Raw genomic sequence first — 19,122 nt, forward strand, 5'->3', positions numbered from 1 at the left:
GTTATGAACTATAACCAGTTAATAATGGCTCACAAATTAATGCACAATCCTGAGAACGTACCTTCCCTAAAAATCTTCTACAACCCTACTCTACATTTGTTCTCTTCGATCATCTAACAAAGACTTTCTCCAAGTAACCAAAGTATCCAATACAGCAGGCAACTCTCTTTACTCTAACTTTGTTGCTAAAAATTGGAATACCCTTCCACATAGTATTAGATCCATAAGCAATCTTAATGATTTCAAAATATCTCTCAAAACACATTTATTTGAATCCTGGCTTTACACATGTAACACTCCAGGTTAATTAGTAACATTGCTTATACAATTTGGCTGTAAGTACTAACTCTGTTAACATATCCCTTCTGACAACACTACGTCTCTATAAGTAGTTACATTCCTAGCTGCAACTCTCATGACAGAAGTACTACTAACTATGCACTACTTTGCCTAAGTGATACTCCCTACTTAATTCCCTAATTAATGTTATGTTCATATAAGTTCAACCATATATTTGTCTATATTCAAGTGTTTAAAGTCTTGTTCTATTTGGTATTTTGTATATATTTTTGTTTTTATATTTTTATCCTGTAACACTCATTTTTTTGTCTATAATTTCTATTACTTGATGTTATGAGTTTGTATGTAAGCTTAGGCTGGAGCTTTTCTCCCCGGGCCTCAGCTAAAAATGGTCACTGTCCCAGTCAGACCATCCCAGTAAACAAATGTAAAATAAAATAAAATAAATTAAATAAATAAATGACCAGAGAGGTAAGAAGAAAACCACTTCAGTACAGGGCCTTTAAAACCACAATAAAATGTTGAGTGGCTGATAAGGATCTCATGGTCTACAGTACTAAATGTCGCTGACAAATCAAGTAGGATGAAGATAGAATAAATGTGTTGATCTTTTTCCATAATAAGGCCAATTACTACTCATATGTGGGGTAGTCTCAGTTCTGTTCCTTATTGTAAAACTAGACTGGCAATGATCCAAAAGGCGATGAGATGCCAGATAGGAATACATCTGTGTGTACACAACCTTCTTGACAACTTTTCCAATATGTTATTGGTTAGATACTGTGAAATAATACTCCAGACCATTAGGTTTCTTGAGAAAATGGGTAACCAATGTGTCCACTGGGGATGAAAGAAACATTCCTGATCTCAGAAATAATCTCATGATCTCAATAATAACTGGACACTGGACACAAAGATGATAGAAATAGAGCTGTCATACATGAGGTGAACAGGAGAAACCATATTTAAAACCTCTTCATAGTCTATATATGAAGTTGCACAGAAGAAACACTCTCCATGACCTCATCATAACCTGTACATGAAAATGCACAGAAGAAACAATCTTCCAACACCTCATCATAGTCCACATAGTCAAACAGCCTAAAACTCAGCCTAAGAAAAATCCTGACAGTCCACATCAGAATCAATTAATGCCCCAGTGGGTGAGTCAGTGTAGAATGAATGCATGATCTTAGCAACCTTTTCTGCAAATAATTTTGAAATTTTCTCACTGTAATCTCAGGAAACTCCTTTAAGAGCCACAACAAGCTGTGACGTGCAGCATGCCAAATACCTAGAAAAGTAAAGCTGGATGATTTGATTTAGTGGAGATTTTGCTGATCACAAACAATGCCTTCTTACATGAAATGTCTCTCTGTTTGGTAAAGATCATAATGCTGCTCCAGAATAAGCTTGTCCTTGAGAAGGCTCAACATTCATCCAAGCATGAACAATAGATGCAGCGCATGGTCAGAGAATGACTCCTTATTCAACCTGAGACATACACTAGCTGTGACAAGAGTATCCAAAGCACCAGCAGCAGTTGAATTATAGGTCAAGGCATCTGAGTCTTTGTGTTCAGCATTACCCCCATCAAGGAACTGGCCAGTCAAAAGATTCAAAGCTTTGACCCTCCTCACATCATGAAAAAAATGACCAGCTCTGATTCTGGAGGTGATGATCTAAGGGGGCTCAATTTAAAATGGTTCAAGAAATGGTCAGACTAAGGGGACTGGTTGTACCATTATATCTTTTTTTTTTTTTGAAGACCAAGGTGAAATATTAAGTTCAAAGAGTGGACAGATTTATGAGTTTTAATAGGAATAACTTGACTGAAGTTGAAGCAGTGCAAAAAATTGAGTAGTTCCATGGCAACATCTCAGGTCTCATCGTCAATGTAAGCATTAAAGCCCAAAAGGTTAGATATCTTGGAAATTCATGGAATAATTTAAGGAGGAAATCCATGAATTCTTGCAAAAGAACCCCAAGATAACCTGGTAAATAATAAAACAGTTTTACTCCTGCCCTCATAACACATGTAAAAGACTTAGATACTCCAGCTTCAACCTGGACCAAATCCAAAAAAAAAGTAAGATGAAATAGCCACCCCACCCCAGAATATTTATTTCTGCCCTGCCTAGAAATGTGAAATGAGTTTCAAGATGTGGACCAAAGCTCTCATCCTGTCAAGTCCCTGAGATAAAAGGTTGATCACAGTCATAGAACAAGCCTGAGACAATACTCAGCTTGTTCTGACTAAATGTGGAGTTAAAGAAACCTGCTGTACCCAAGACACTGGGAAGGAGTGTTCTACCTACCTGTTGAAGGTGATTACTAGACAGGGAATATACATGTTCCAATGATGTTTTGCCTTATGAAAGTGCCAAGCTTTCCTTTTCCCAGCATGAGATCTGAGATCAGGGCAAGTGAAGACTGGAGTCTTGGCTTTCCCCACTCTGAAGGCGTATTTATTATTTATTTATTGACATTTAATTACTGGGAAAGTCCGACTGGTTAGGAGCCCATTTTCAGTGGAGTTTCAGGAAGAGAAGTTCCAAAGTATTACAAACCATTTTCAGAACAATACTTTTACAGTCTTTAAAAATAATACAAAAACAACTGCAATTTAAATAATTATACTAAATTAGACATAATATAAAAACATTGGTTAGGAGTAAATACAAGTTATATAACAATGATTAATAGTTAGAGAAATCTTAGAGAGTTTATACAGAAATTAAAAGTAAGCTAGTATAATACAATATGCAAATTGCAATATGAAGTGAGAGAAAAGCAGGCTTATGGTATATTTAGAGAGAAAGCCAGGAGAGAGAAATTGATAGAAGTAAGGAAGTGAATGAAGAAGGGAGAGTAAGGAGATGTGTGGTATGAACAGGTATTTGTTTACATTTAGGTTACTGCTATCCACAATCCTTTAGATTTCAAGGAGATCCAGAATAAAAAGGCCAGGAAACAAACAGAAAAGGCACAAGGAGGAGGTGAACATCATCCATAAGTGCCATGATGTGGACCTCACAGGGAGCACCAGCTAAACAGTCAAAAACCACAAAAAATTAGGTCAGCAGAAACTCTTATTAAAATTGGGACCGTTAAACTATTTAGTTATTCACATAAATCAGCGATCCAGCTTACATACAAAGATTCATATAATCATCTACCAAAACAATGACCAATTGCTAGAATTCAGTCAATCACAGTTATAACGAGACCCCAAAATCATCAGGCAACACCAACTAAAACTCAAGAAATAGCTAGTGAATCCCAGTCAAAATCATACGATCCTTGTTTGATGGCAAACGCTACTAAAAACCATACCTGGTTGAACAATATTATTTAACAACTCTCAGCAAGACCACTGTTAGAATTAGTGAACCGGATAGAACTGAATTAGTAAACCAGAAGGAACTATGCATATAAACCAAAAGTTATGAATTAGGCAGCAGTGTAGGAAATAGGTCACCATTCTGGTAATTACCATTAATTAATCAACAACAACTTAAGGCTGTGAATTCTGCTAACATAGAGAGGAAGGGGCAGATGAACCCATTACTGAGGAAATGGACCAATAAGATTATGCTGGACAAGTACAAGGTGGCAATGTCAGCCAGGAGTGCCCAACATTGTCTTTCTGTTTGCCACATCATTCCTGTGCCTCAGATGCAGAAAAGGAAAAGTGATTGGTATCACTCTTTATAAAGTGATAGTCAAGCCCAAAAAACAACTTCACATAATATGCAAAATTCTACAGTGTGCCATTCAAAACTTTGACATGAAATGTATCTCTTTATGTTTTTTAACATTTCAGATGTTCCTTTCTGTGTAGTCACTATTAATGTGTAATGTTTCAGTTTGTGCAACTGAGTTCTGAAAACAAACCATTTTGAATGTTTGCATGTTCTGTTCAGGTGCTCAGGCTTAGTCGATGTTCCTCCCTGAATCAAAATGTATGAACTTGACTGAACTACTTGGACATTTTCTTTAATATGATCTGCGCATTAGACCCTCTGAAGTATTAATGCAGTCCTTACTATTAATTTTCTTGGTGCTCTTTTTTTGATTTTTGTGTGTGTGTGTGTGTGTGTGTGTGTGTGTGTGTGTGTGTGCGTGTGTGCATGTGTGTGTGTGTGTGTGTGTATGTGTGTGTGTGTGTGTGTGTGTGTGTGTGTGTGTGTGTGTGTGTGTGTGTGTGTGTGTGTGTGTGTGTGTGTGTGTGTGTGTGTGTGTGTGTGTGTGTGTGTGTGTGTGTGTGTGTGTGTGTGTATAATACTGCTGTGAAAAGGAACAACATGTCAGGAGACAAAACCAGAATCCTAAGAAATGTAATCGGCATCTTAAGAAACAGAACCTGTACAGATGTGGTTTAATAATAAGATATAATACTTGGTCAGAAATGATTTGTAGCATTGTTGCCCCACAGCAAGAGGTTCTCCTGTTCGATTCTTGGCTGGAGTATGGGGAGTGCCTTCTGTGTGGAGTCTGCATGTCCTCCCCGCTGTTGGGTGGTGTTCCGAAAGACATGTGTGAATGGGCGTGCCTTCGTTGAAGGTTGGGCGTTGAGCTGGCAATTCGGCACTGTGAAAATCTACCCCCAATAATTAGCGGACCGGAGTTCCACTGTGGCGACCTCTAACCGGGAAAAGCCGAAAGACAACAACAACAACAACAGATCTGAAGTAGTTAACTTAATTTTTCTGCAAACTGTGGGTATATGGATCCGTATCGGATCTGAGCCAGCAACTTTTTTTCTAGTATCTGCTCCAAGCTCCGAACTCCTCCCCTTATCCATAATGCCCTACCGTCTCCTATCTTCCCTCAGATCTCGTTTGCCGCACCAGTAGTGTGCATCATGGTCTCCTTTGCTCTGAGCTCAGGGATAGTAAGTAAAAATTTTTTGCTGATATCTAGGTGTGCTTGACTAGGATTTCCCTTCCTCCCCTTCTGTAGTATTGCGTTTGGTCGTTGGTGTTAAAAAAAAAAAAAAAGTTTTTTTGTATAGAGTAGTAGTTAGGCCTGCTCTTCCCATATCTGCGTGTGTTTTTTTTGGAAAGGTAGTGCTTGTACCTTGGAGTGCAGGACTATGGCTGACCAGCCAAAGCCTGTTTTCAAAAAATGTACAGAGTGTGGCCATAAGCTTTCCCCGGCCGATAGTCACACTCTGTGTGTGATATGCTTAGGAGTGGCACATTTGTCCACTCAATGTGCTGTCTGTTCACGTTTTAACCCTATGGCCCTTAGGGATCATAAGGCCAAGCTAGTTACCAAAGGCCTTCTCCCTGCTGCCATGCTGGAATCTGCCTCGGCCTCGGTTGCTAGTGTACCACCTTCCACCCAGACAGGGACTCAACCTCCCTCTTCGTCTGGTGATAGGTCTTCAAAGGACAGATCTTCAGTCAGCAAGTCTGACAAAGATAAGGAAAAAGAAAAAGAGAAAGAAAAGGAAAGGCGCAGACAGGAAAGGGAGAAAAAGAAGGACAGGCATCGTAAGAGGTCCCCAGACAGGGAGCTCTTTCTCAGCCCCCAATCTAAGACCATGAGGCCTGTTTCTCCATGGCTCCGGTCTCCTCGTTTCTCACCAGAGCCATTGGAGCATTCAGACCTGAGGCCCTCCTCCCCACTGCGCAGACCAGTCAGATCCGAGTTGGTGGCCTCTTCGAGGTCAACTCAGAGCTGAGCGGACATGTATATGGACAGGATGATGCGGGGATTTATTCAGACCCAAATTCAGATGGGAGTCTTGCCAGGTCCCTCTCCCTCTGGAGGGGCGACCTCCATGCCTCTTTTCCACCCCATCTCTCCTTCTCTGATCCGTGCTTTGGCTTCGGGGCTCTTGGATCCGAGGTTTTTCAGAGCTGGTAGCTCGGCGCCGATGGTTCCACCAACCTCGACTCCGGCTGTTACCCTGAGTTCCTCGGATCTGACTTGTTCAGATCCGAGTGACTCTCGGAGCCGCGGACAGGGAGTCGGACCCGGGGGGCATGGATTCTTTGGCTCTGACCTTTTCGAATCTGATCCGTTCCCTCACACCTCAGGCTACCCTGTCTTCAGCTCCGGTCCCTGCTTTGGTTCTGGGGAGGGCTTCTCCCTCGGCCTTCAAAGTGGTGGAGAGGGTTCCCTCCCAGGGGTTAAGACCCCAGCCCATCCCCTCAGATACCATCCAGGCCCCCCTGTATTTGGTGACAACTCCCTTCATCCTGTCTCAGGGACAGCCCGTGCCAGAGGATCCTCAGGTCATTTTCCCTGAGGAACCCCCTGCGGCTCATGGATCCCCTTCTGAAAGTCCAACTGAAGAGGGTCACCATAAGCGCAAGTGCAAAAGGAGGCACTTGGACTCCCCCGAGTCCCTTACTACTGACACTGACTTAGATGAAGGAGAAGGTTCCCCCAGGTCACCTCCCGAAGACGTCTCTTTTGGAGAAATTATGGAGATCCTCTGCCAGAGGGGAGGTTGGTCAGCCCAAAAACCTTCTGGGGATGAGTCAATGTTCCTGGAGGCCTTTGGCGTGGGCCCATCTACTTCCTGTGTGTTCCCACCAGCAGACCCCTTGGTGGACCTCATCACCACAAGGGCATGGAAGGAGCCCGACACCAGAGAGCCCATTCCCAAATGCCCAGACAAGGTTTTATCTCCCCCTTCTGACAGACAACCCTGGTCAAAAGGAGCCCCAGTTGATGCTATGTTGGTCGCAGCAGCCACAAAGAAGGAACTAGCACAGGAGAGTTCCTTAGCTCACCCTCCAGATAAGGAGTCCAGGTCAGTGGATAGGTTTGGGAAGCATGTATACTCCACAGCGACTTTTTTTATCCATGGGCTGAATTATTTGGCACATGTGATTTGGCTTCAGCAAGATCTTGTTTCGGAATTTGCTGAGTCACCCCCAGAGTCTTTATCGCCACAGGACAGACAGCTGTTCTCGGCAAAAATGTCTACTCTGAAGTCAGTCTCAAACACATCTGTGCAGCTACTTTCCCATGCCACGGAAGGAGCAGCTAGGGTGGCTGGGACAGGCATAGCCATGAGGCATCATGCCTGGCTCAGATTGTGCAGTTCGCGGACCCTTTTAAGGTGTCGTTTATCAATGCTCCCTACGACGGCTCTTCCCTTTTAGGAAAGACAGTATGTGACACACTTGTCCAGACCGAAAAGGACGAGTAGACTTTGTCTGCCATCAGAGTCCACTTCTCTAACCCTCAGTGGTCCTTCCCTAGGAATCAAAGAGGGCAGAAGAAGATGTGGTTCTGAAAATCTCAGTTTTCCCAGGATTCTCAGGACAGCTATTCCCCCAGAGGCAGAGGGGGACAGGATCGATGCTGACCCAGAGGTAGAGGGGGTCCCAGGAATTACGGGTCTGGGGAACCCTTCTCTGATAGACCCGGTCAGCAGCCCTGAGGGGTTGCCCGACTGTTCTACTCTGGAGGTAGTCGGGGGACGATTGTCCTTACACCCAGTGGCATGGGAGTCCATTAGGACAGATCGCTGGGTTCTTCAGATAATATCCAGATGTTACTCTATTCCTTTTGTTGCCCCTCCAAATATTACAAAACACCTCCCGGATGTTCCACCCACTCACAGGGAGGCCACAGCTCTAGAGGTTTCAAAGCTGCTTCTCAAATGAGCCATCGAAAAGGTCCCCCCGATCAGTCCAGATTAGGAGTCTGCTCAAGGTTCTTTTTGGTGCCAAAAAAGATGAGGGACCTCAGGCCCATTCTAGACCTGTCAACATTAAACCTGTCGGTAGCCAAACAGAAATTCTGGATGGTCACCCTACAGTCCATTCTACCTTATCTCTGAGAGTGCGACTGGATGTGCTCGTTAGACCTTCAGGATGCCTACTACCACATCAAAATACACAGAAGCTCCAGGAGGTTTCTGCACTTCCGGCTGGGAGCCAGTCATTTTCAGTTCAGAGCCCTACCCTTTGGTCTCACCACAGCCCCCAGGGTGTTCACCAAGGTAATGGCAGTTGTAGCGGCTTACCTGAGGCTTCAGGGTATTCAGGTGTTTCCATACCTGGATGACTGGCTCTTCACTGCGCCCAACAAACATCACTTGTGTCCAGCCTGAGATTATTTCATTCAGTTGGCAGAGCTACTGGGAATTACAGTCAATGTTCACAAATCCCATTTGCCACCAGTACAAGTTCTAGACTTCATTGGGGCATGGTTAGACACTTTGCAGATGAAGGTATTCCTAACTCCAGACAGGATTCTACATCTCAGGTACCACATAGCTCAGATAGCGAACTCCAAGTCTTCAAAGGCGAGCGAGGTTCTCTGGGCTCTGGGCTCCATAGTTGCCACCATATCTATTCTCCCTTATGCGCTCCTTCACATGTGGGTTTTTCAGTGGACTCTGGCTGTTCAGTGGTCTTGGCTAGACCTGCCCATGGAATTTTCAATCAAGATCAGTCAAGTCTGCAGGACATCTCTTCTTTGGTGGTTAACTTCACCAGAGATATCAAAAGGACGCCCCTTTGCATCACCTCCAGTCCAAACCACAGTGACCACGGATGCCTCCCAACTCGGGTGGGGGCCACTGTTCGGGAAGGACAGTCCAAGGCATGTGGTCCCAGGCAGAGACCAATTTGCACATAAATGTTCTAGAGATGAGGGCAGTGCTTTTAGCGTTGGAAGCCTTTCACACAGTCCTCCCTCTCAGATTGATTTCAATTCAGTCAAACAACATGTCAGTCGCCTGGTATATCAACAAGCAGGGGGGAACCAGATCCTACCCTCTATGTCGCAAGGCCATGAGAGTGTGGGAATGGCCGATTTCCACCAGTCAGTTTCTGATAGCAATGCACATCCCGGGGCACTCCAACATTTTAGTGGACAGATTGAGTCGGGCCATTCTGATGCCTTATGAGTGGTCTCTGAAACAGTCAGTAGCAGAGATTTTCCTTGCATGGGGTCAGCCTTGCTGCAATCTCTTCGCATCTCCTTCCAACGAGAAGTGCAGCGAGTTCTTCACTCTGATTCCCTCACCAGGGGAAGTCCCCAGAGATACTCTAGTCCATGCTTGGCCCCCCGGGCTTCTGTATGCTTATCCACCTTTACCTCTCATTCTGAAGTTTCTTCAGAAAGCTTGCTGACTATGGTGCAAAGTGATCCTCATTGTCCCGTTCTGGCCTTGTCAGGTTTGGTTCCCATTCCTTTGGTCTCATCTCTTAGCTCCCCCATGGATTCTGGATCCCTGCCTGGATCTAATTTCCCATCCATCGGGGACATATCCCACCGATCTGGGCAGCCTCAAGCTAACAGCTTGGTTGCTCCAGTTCCGTTAATTGCCAGGACTCCCAGTCTTTCATCCCAGGTAAAATCCGTTCTGTTGGCCTCTCTTAAAGACTCCACTAGAAAACTTTATTGGAGTAAATTGAAGTGCTTTTCCGTTTGGGCCTCACAGAGAAAAATAGATCCCTTTACAGCCCCTGTTCCAGCGATGATGGACTTCCTGTCTGGTATCTTTCAGCAAGGAGCTAGTTCCTCCACAGTGAAAGTACAATTGGCAGCCATTTCCAGTTTTCACGTTGGTGAAGACAACATGGCCTTAGTCTCCTCTAGGCTATGTAAGGCTTTTCTTAAAGGTACTTTTCTGTTATGGCCTCCTGTCAATGATTCTGTACCTCCTTGGGACCTTACTTTTGTTTTACAGGCATTGGTAGCCCCTCCTTTTGAACCCGCAGCTTCAGTGGACATAACATTTTTCTCCTGGAAGACAGCTTTCCTAGTTGCCATCACATCGGCTAGGGGATTTTATGAGCTTCAAGCTCTGTCTGCCATGCCTCCGTATTTGGTCTTCCATAAAGATAGGGTTTCTCTCCGTACTAACCCTTCCTTCTTACACAAAGTGGCATCTGAAGCAAACGTAAACCAGTCCATTAATCTGCCCGTTTTTTTTTCACAACTTCCAAAATAAAGGTGAATACAAACTCCATTTGTTGGATGTTCATAGACAACTTCATTTTTATCTTCATAGAACAAAGTCTTTCCACAAGCCTGACCAATTGTTTGTTTCCTTTTCCAAAGCGTTTATGGGAAAAGCTATTTCTAAAGTTTATTTAGCCAGATGGATCACTCTTTGCATTTCACATGCCTACAAAGCAAAAGGTTTATCTCCTCCTGGTATAGTTAAGGCTCATTCATGGCGACTTCTGCTGCTTTTTGGTCCAGGGTACTTTTGGACAGTATTTGTGCAGCAGCGACATGGGCCAATTCACATACCTTCATTTCCCATTACAAACTGGATCTGATTTCAAGGGGTAGAGCATCTTTTGGCTCTGCAGTGCTCAGGAATATCCTTCCATAAGGGCCTCCCAGGATCGGAGTAGCTGGGGACTCTGTCCCACAGGTTGCAGATAAAATTAAGTTAACTACTTCAGATAAAGAAGTTATGTACTCACCATAACGTTCCATCTGAGTAGTTATACTTCATTTTTCTGCAATGTTCCCTCCCTCTGTTCCCTGGACCTTATCCTGTTTTCAGGGTTGGTTTATTGGGTTGAGTTGCATATATATTGTTAGTTACAGCAAACTCAATCTGAGGGAAGATAGGAGATGGTAGGGCATTATGGGTAAGGGGAGTAGCTCGGAGCTTGGAGCAGATGCTAGAAATAAAGTTGCCATCTTGGATCTGATACGGATCCGTATATGCACGGGATGCAGAAAAATGAAGTATAACTACTCAGACGGAACGTTATGGTGAGTACATAACTTCTTTTTTAGTACATGACTTTATGTGGAACCTGTAGTTTCAACTTTTGCTAAGAAATGAAACATCTGAGTCAAAAACTAAATAAAACTTACATCAATTCATGGTGCTCAGTAATCTTAATTAGGAATGGCATAGGGTCTTAGTTCCCAAACCACTGGGGGGGAGGGGACGCAGGAATGGAGCACTGGTTATAGTTTCTTTTAAGTAAAATACAAAGTTATTGACTAATTATGAGATAACTGCTTTCCTCTCTGTGCATTTGGTGGATCATAGTTTGATCTAGTTGTCTTTCATCAAGTATTAAATAATCTGTTTAGATCAAATGGGGCAAAACATATTGTGTGAAGATTGTAACTTTTCCCATTGGATTTAATAGTGTATCTGAAATCCCAAGTATTCTGGATGATTTCTTATTTTTTATGCTTATTTATAACTCAGATGAAGACACCCATCCACTATAAGTACAATTAACTAAAAGCATGTATTTAATTTCTGAAAGGCAGTCTATATGAAAGCAAAAACCTAAGTATAAATAATAAATCCTTCATTTTTTGATAGCCACTGTATGTGTGCACAATCCTCGGCATAAACAACACGGGGTCATGAGGGAGCTAAAGCCCTTTGGCAACATTTATTAGGAGTAAGAAAGAGATTGAATCTCTGATAGGACATCTGTCTACTGTGGGATGCAGAAATGCAGGCACAGATACACACACACACACACACACACACACACACACACACACACACACACACACACACACACACACACACTTACACAATGCATGAACACATATGGAAAATGAAAACTCTTCTGGACACACGAGGACATGCACACTTTTTACAGAAGGTACTCCAGCTGGCCTGGAATCAAAAAGGAGAGCCAAATGTGAGGCAGCTTATCTAACTTCTGTAATTCGCTGCCACTCCAGAAATAATAAAAATAATTGAAAAAAATTATGAATTCTGGTTGAGTTAAGGAGGGAGTGAGGAAGAAAAGCACACAATGTGAAATACAGCACAGCACTGAACATTATGTATGGTGTATAACTGGCCAGTCAGACTTAAAAAAAAAAAAAAACTGATGCTGTATCTGTTAGCAAGGCTAATTCCTGTTTCTGTGTTTTTATCATTATTTACTGGTTAAACATTAACACTGCAAACACTGCTGTAATTAGGAGATCTTCAAGTCTCTATTCTCTCTTAACAAAGAGAATTTGCCCTCACCGTCACCTTACCTACCTATAGTAGTGCTTATGACCTTAAATAAAGGTCAGATAAACTAGTGGGTCTGTTAGAATGTAGAAAATACTTATGCCCTATAAAAATCACTGGAGTGTGTCACTCATTGCATGGTGTATGAGCTGTCTGAATGTAATGTTTCTGTGCCAGATGTTCTTGCAAGCTGTGCTGGCCTGAATGAGGTGCAAGTCTGCTGTCTGGAGATTTTATAACAAGCAGTGAAAGAACAGAATGCACATTCCAGATTCACATATGGGTCAGTGAATCAGAGCCAACTGTGCTTTAAACTACCAAGGCAACCGTTTATTACTATTATGGTTTACAGATCACAGAAAGTCTGAGCATGTGTGAACTGTGATATACATAGGCACTTGGCATTTTTCTGCATATTACTTTGTGTCTAATATTGTGATAAACATAGGTACTTTCAGTTTGCAGTCTACTACTTTGTGTTTAATATTGTGACCAATGTGACATATATAGGCACTTACATTTTTCAACGTATTACTTTATGTCTAATATTGTGACATGCATAGGCACTTGCATTTTTCAATGTATTACTTTATTGTGACTGTCACAATAAAGTAATACATTGAAAAATGCAAGTGCCTATGCATGTCACAATATTAGACATAAAGTAATACGTTGAAAAATGTAAGTGCCTATATATGTCACATTGGTCACAATATTAAACACAATTGAATCCCCAAATGATGTGGATACTCTACAAAAGGGCCTTACAGAAACAGATGCTTGGTGCCAGAGCCATGGGCTCAAGCTCAATGCCAAGAAATGTATTGTTATCCCCTTTTGGAAAAAACATGTATCCATGAATTACCATATAGGTGGCAGTACACTAAACACAGAAAGTGTGATAAGAGACTTAGGGACACAGGTGGACATTGGTCTCAACTTCGATAACCACATCGCCACAACAGTCAGGAAATCCTTCTATGTGGCACACCTCATCACGGAGGGCTTTTCATCCAGAAAAAAGGAGGTCATTGTCCCACTGTACTCATCCCTCATTAGACCCATTATAGAATACAACACCCCATTTGGTATGTACCTCTCAAGACATCTGCAACAACTGGAAAGGCCTCAGAAATACCTCACTAAAAGAATCACAGGCCTAAAGCAGATGCCCTATGCTGGCCGCCTTAAAAAACTCCAGCTATACTCTGTCGCATATCGTCTACTCAGAGGCGATCTCTGCTTAACATACAAGGCCATGTCAAACCCAGAGCTGTTGGACATGCTACACTTAAAGAAATCCCAATCCCTCAGATCTACACGCTCCAGGGATCTAAACCTTGTCATCACAATAAACAAAACATGCTGGAGGGATAGGTTCCTGACCCAGAGACTCCCCAGACTCTGGAATAGATTGCCCATACATGTCAAGCAGAGTGCCTCTTTGGACCTCTTCAAGAGGAACCTTGATGATTGGATGGGAGAAAGGAAATTCACCCCAGGGATCACGTCAGTCACCCTGCTAGACAGGGATCCAGGAAAGTAAATAATGTGGGAAGAAATAGCCAGGGAATTGTTATGACTAGGCTTGTATAGGCCCTAGGGTTGATAGCCTAGTACCAACCTATGAACCTATGAACCTATGAACCTATGAACATACATAGGCACTTGCGTTTTCCAATGTATTACTTTATGTCTAATACTGCTAGGGGGCAGGTGGCCCTGGTGATCTTCCTAGACATATTTTGATATGAAACAGTTCGGAATTCATTAACAGCAACCAGAGAAGTGGATCAAGAAACCACACAACATAGGGTGTACATGAAATGTCATGACAAGTAAGGACATTCAAGTAATGAAAGAGTTTATTTGCATAAGACTTTAAGTGAACAATCTGAAAAGTTTAACATAAGCACTGAAATGTTTACTTACTTGTTTATGTATCTGTTTAAACATGTTTACTTTGGCAGAACACAGATAAAACAATGACCAATCACAGGTTCAGCCTGGGTTACAGCATAATGTAACAAAACAGTGTACAGTACACAGATCACAATGGTTTATATTTACGAGTAAGCACAGAAAAACTGACAAACAATGTCTTTCGGCTTTTCCCGGTTAGGGGTCACCACAGCGGAACTCCGGTCCGCTAATTATTGGCAGTAGAGTTTTATATGCTGGCTTGCCGGGCCTAATGCACAACCTTCCATGAAGGAACGCCTGTTCACGCATGTCGCCACACAGAAGACGCTCTAACTGAGGATCGAACGGGCAACGTCTAACTGTGAGGCGACAACACTACCGCAGCACCACCACCGCAGTACAAAAACTGACAAACAATATATACACAAAAGATCTACTAAATCAGATATTATATATATATATATATATATATATATATATATATATATATATATATATATATATATACATATATATTTATATAGTTACACTAGTGGAATAAAAAAGGAGGAAAAGATATGGACTGTAGTAGCTAGGTAAGGAACGCTAATAGAAACAAGTAAGATGAAAAAAGGGACTAGATTATGAGTAGTGGGTTTAAACCAGTAATGGTGTGGTAAGCTGAATCACAGTTTAGGATAAGCAAGTTATTCAGGTGGAGCAGGTATATGGGAGATAAAGTTACAATGCAGTTGGAAATCCTTCTTTAGGTGACATGTTCTTTAGATAGATGATTGCATTCAAGCCATTTTATTAAGTATTGTTTGAACTGCGACCTGAACATGGAGTAGGTACTTTGTGAGATCAGTTAAATCAAGAGGAAGTGACTGTCATAGTTTTGGTGCCAGTACAATGAAGCAATGGCTAATAGATTCCAGTCTGAGAGAAGGGGCTTGTAGGGAAGGACTAGCTCTGGATTTCTTCTTAGGTTATAGATGTGAGTGGCGATAATAAATATGGAAGAGAGTGGGTAAGGGATATCTAGTTTGAGTATTCTGAAGAGTAAGAAACCAAGAAGATTTGACTTGTCCATTACTTGAAGCCACTTAGACTTTGAAAGAGCAAGGCAGTGGAGTTCATTCCATGGTGGGTTAGATATGAACTGACATATTTAATTGGAGATGGTCTGAAGGGTGGTGATGCTTTTGACAAAGGCTAATTGCAAACAAGAGGAGACCACATTCAAGTAGAGCAAGGAAGATACCTTTTCCTGTAGCAGCCTTTGCTGCGTGTGAGAAGAACTGAGATATTATGTTGGCCCAGAAGCATAGTCGGTTGATCTTGGCTCTCAACATGTCTATGTGCTAATGAAAGTTTAATGATTGGTCTAGCCAGATCCCCAAATACCTGAAGGAGGTGCTGCTTTCAATGTAATTGTTATTACAGTCAAAGATAAGAAATTATTGGGAGGATTTGGATAATCATTTATGGGAGCAGAATAACATGTATTTTTTTTTTTTTTTGGTACTTATATGTAGTTTCTTGGAGTTTCACCAGAGCTATAGCTAAAGAAGGTCCTTTTGAAACAGAGTTTCATTTGAGTGCTGTGAGGGATCAGATGACTATATCATCTATATAAAGAAGTGGTGGTAAATAGGGCAAGTCTAGTGGAATTTTATTTGAGAACTTTGGCATTTTGTTGTTCTCTTTTAACATGTTTATTGAATTATCACATAAGACATAAGGAGACATACATTTATATAAAGAAAACAACGTTAACATGTTCACGGTTACAAACATTATACATTGCATACATTCTTTAATACAATTATTTTCAATCCAACATTACATAAATTTCTCAATTCTTGCTTATCCTTAAAGCTCACTCCTTATCCAAAAACGTTATTCTGTATGTATTACTCCCACAATTTCCCTTTTTTCTATGTAATTTGCTCCTAGCCTTAAGTCCCACTTCCATTTCTTTTATCTCTGTTACAATATTCAGTACTTCAAATACAATTAGTTTAGTATTTGATTTCCATTGTCTAATAATTGCTGTTTTGGAAGCCAAATGCAATTCAAATCCTGTATCCCAGCTCAAAAATATAATTTCCTTAGTTATGCCCATATGTTCACCCAATATCTCTGACAGAGTACTCTGTAGGGAATTTTTAAAATCTGCCAACACATTACACTCCCAAAAGTTACATTCCCAGTTTTCTCTTTCTTTCACATCACACCTTCAACATTTGGCATCACACTGAGGACAAATTCTTTGGCGTATGCTTGGGGTATAAAAATACCTATGCATACACTTTTAAAAAACCCTAAATCTTCTAGACTTTGTAGCATATTTGGGAGACATATATATGTCCTCCCATTTAGCATATTTTGGAGCCATACATATTCCCTCCCATTGTTTCCTTGTGAATTGCTTATCCAATCTCTCTTCCCAATCTTTTCTACCCTCCTCAGATTGATTCCTATAGTTATCACACAACATTTTATATGCCCTACCAATTATCTATTTTTTAACAGCAGCTGCTGTTCTAGATTCAACTAAAAACTCCACCAGAGCAGCTCTTTCACTTAGGAATGCCCAATCTCCTTCCATTTGTCTATACTCTGATATCAGTCCCAGATAAGGAAAACAGTCTCTAGCCTGCATTCCAAATGTCTTCTTAGCCTCTTCCCATTCTATTCCCCTTCCCTCCCTAGTTATTTGCCTGCAATACCTTGGTTCCTTTGCCAGTTTTATCCAGTGAATTCTAGCCCTCTCTTGCCTATTCTTTGTACCCCTAATTCCAGTCACCCCTATTGGCAAAATCTCATTTCTCTATTCTTGTGTTGGCTATGTTCTTAGAAGATTTTTTGCTACTTCATGAATATAATATTCTGTATGGCTGTTGTTATTCTCTACATCCAAAATCCCACTCTCTCATTATATTTTAATTCCCCCTGCTTCATCATCATCCCTTTCCACTTTGAATTATAACATTTTGTTTGTGTTTTATATAAATGAGCCTTAACTGTGTAGCTCTAAAATATCCCTTCAAATCAGGCAATCCTAAACCATATCCCTTCAAGTCAGGTAATCCTTGTTCTGTTGGAAGGATTAACTTATCCCACTTTATCAACTCATTGTGAGTGATGGTAAGCAATGGGGGCATGGCTTGCAGGGCAATAATAACATTATTAAAATACTAAATTAGGGTGGGAGTGATGTACAATTGGTGAAATGGCCTTAATTTAATTATTTTGTTTAGGTGTAGATTCTGGCAAAACACCAAGAACATTATGTTACAGTTTTTAAAATGCAAAGGCATTAATACAACCATATTAGTATTATCAATGCAATTCACTCCTCTCAACCTTTTAGTGTATGAATTCTGGACAAAAGCATAAAATACAGACTTTTTTAAAATATTGCTCCTATAAATTTAGAAAATTGATAGAATGAAGGGTTTTGCATTAATGTGGATTGTTTTGAAGTGTGTGAAGTCTGAAACTCAAATGGCTGTCATCATTTGCTGACTTCAATCCTCAGTGATGCACCAGAAAGCCACACATTTTATGAGGAGCAGCCTAGAAAAAGAGGCAAAAATCTGGACATTCTGCAAAACTCTGGACAGTTTTATTCCAATTTTAGTTATTATTTTACTAGTGTGATAATGCATTTGAGTGGTCAGACATTGTGGGTGTGTTTCAGTGACATTGTTGGTGCCCATGCAAGTGTGGTTAGCTGGGCTGTGGTGGGGTTTGCTACTGTGCATCTTGGAGGGTGTTCCACTACACAATATTATCATCATTATTATTATTGTTATTATTATTGTTATTATTATTGTTGTTGTTGTTGTTATTAGTATTATTATTATTATTATTATTGTTGTTGTTGTTATTAGTATTATTATTGTTATTATTGTTATTATTATTGTTGTTGTTATTATTATTGTTATTATTATTATTATTATTGTTGTTGTTATTAGTATTATTATTATTATTGTTGTTGTTATTAGTATTATTATTATTGTTATTATTATTATTATTGTTAGTATTATTGTTAGTATTATTATTATTGTTATTATTATTATTATTATTGTTGTTGTTAATATTATTAGTATTATTATTGTTGTTGTTATTAGTATTATTATTATTGTTGTTGTTGTTATTATTATTATTATTGATGTTATTTACAGTTTCTAGCTGATATCCTCACCATAGTATAATAAATCTGTGCAAAAATTCATTTTCTTTCTGTTATACCTTTCTGAACTCATATTTTTTACACTTTTTTCCCATGCTCAAAGTGTCTATTAAGGGTGTCCGACACATCTTGGGTGTCTGTTATTAGGTACATCTTTGTCTTCAAATATATGATAGCCAGGGTGTTGGGAGGGTGGCCTAATGGTTAAGGTGTTTGCCTTACAAACACAAGGTGCAGGGTTTGAGCCTCACAAGGGATAAGGGTTGGGAAGGTGGCCTAATGGTTAAGGTGTTTGCCTTAGAAACACAAGGTTCAGTGTTTGAGTTTCACAAAGGACAATTGGCTAGGCTTAAAATGGCTCGCAAGGGCAGTTAGCTTAGTACTAATCTATGAACCTATAATTGGCTAAGCTTAAAATGGCTCGCAAGGGCAGGTAGCTTAGTATTAATCTAGGAAATCCTATGCACTCCTGAAATACATAACAGTAATACAATTAATTAGTCTTCTCTCTTGATATGTTTAATGCTTTTACAAAGCAATACAATTTGGATGCTCACATCCTCTAGTATAAGCTTATGTCTTAAGAGGTATAAACTGTTTCAGATATTAGCAGGCTATGAATCTCTGTAGCCATATTTCATATTTTACATCACTTGACTTTTAAACTTTTATTGTTTTCTGGTCTGTTCTATTTTATTCTATTCTATTGCATTACATTACATTACATATATGTGCTTCATCTTATATACCTTCTTTTAGTGAAAGTCTTTGC

This window comes from Protopterus annectens, chromosome 1.part1 (genome assembly GCF_019279795.1).
Source record: "Protopterus annectens isolate FY-2018-M chromosome 1.part1, PAN1.0, whole genome shotgun sequence".
NCBI lineage: Eukaryota > Metazoa > Chordata > Ceratodontiformes > Protopteridae > Protopterus > Protopterus annectens.